Source organism: Chrysochloris asiatica, unplaced genomic scaffold (assembly GCF_000296735.1).
Source record: "Chrysochloris asiatica unplaced genomic scaffold, ChrAsi1.0 scaffold00016, whole genome shotgun sequence".
Taxonomy (NCBI): domain Eukaryota; kingdom Metazoa; phylum Chordata; class Mammalia; order Afrosoricida; family Chrysochloridae; genus Chrysochloris; species Chrysochloris asiatica.
The window spans coordinates 3,548,761-3,549,813 of NW_006408534.1; positions in this window are offsets into that span (position 1 = coordinate 3,548,761).

Consider the following 1,053-nt stretch of genomic DNA (forward strand, 5'->3'; position numbering starts at 1 on the left):
GCTTAACATCAACAGTAATGATAACAGTGTGGTATTGGTAGAGCAAAAAACAAATCGATGGATGAAACAGAAAAGAAAACCCAGAAATAACTCCACAATCATATGGATACTTAAAATGTAGTAAATGTGACAGAGAAGAACAGTGTAGAAAGGATACATTTTTCAATAAATAGTACTTGAAAAATAAAACAAATAAATATGAAGTCCCTGTTCATACCACATACAAAAAATAATTCCAGATGGTTCTAAATGTGAAAGGAAAAACAAATAAAACACACAAAAGCACTTTTAGAAGATAATAAAGGAGAATATTTTCCCATGTGTCAAAATAGGAAGCACAAAATGTTCATTTGTTTTATGATAGGTAATGCTAATTTTGTTCCAAATCACTTCATTATAAATATACTTAAAACAATTTTAACAGAATTTTAAAAGTTATTAAACAACAATTTAATAGTTGTGCCCTGTGCATGATGTTCAAGAAATACAAGTATACCAACAGAAAGAAAAAGAATAATAACAAAGTACTATGAAAAATTGTACTTCAAAATATTTGAAAATCTAGCAGAAATGGACAAATTTTTCAGATGATCTTTGACAAAGGGACAAAACACATTAAATGAGGAAGAGAGAGTTGCTTCAAAAAATGGTGCTGGAAATCCATTTGCAGAAAAATGAAACTAGACCCGTATTTCATACCATCTACAAAAACAAACTCAACGTGGATTAAAGACCTAAATGTAAAACCTAGAACTATAAAGGTCAAATGAGAAAAGAGGGACAAGCTAGGGACTCTGCTCCATAGCATAAATACACTGAAAACACACAAACAGCAGAAGACAAAATAGATGACTGTTAGACACTTATGTGGATCAAAAGAATTCTCCAAAGTCCCCACTGAATAGTTATCATCTTGTCTAGATGGGTCTGGTGAAAGGAGATGGGGATAAGATTCATAAGATTCAGTAGTGAATAACTGTTATCATGACTAATCGCGACTGTCACAATGGTAAAGGTAGAAGTTTTGTAACAAAAAAAAAGGGGAGTGATTAA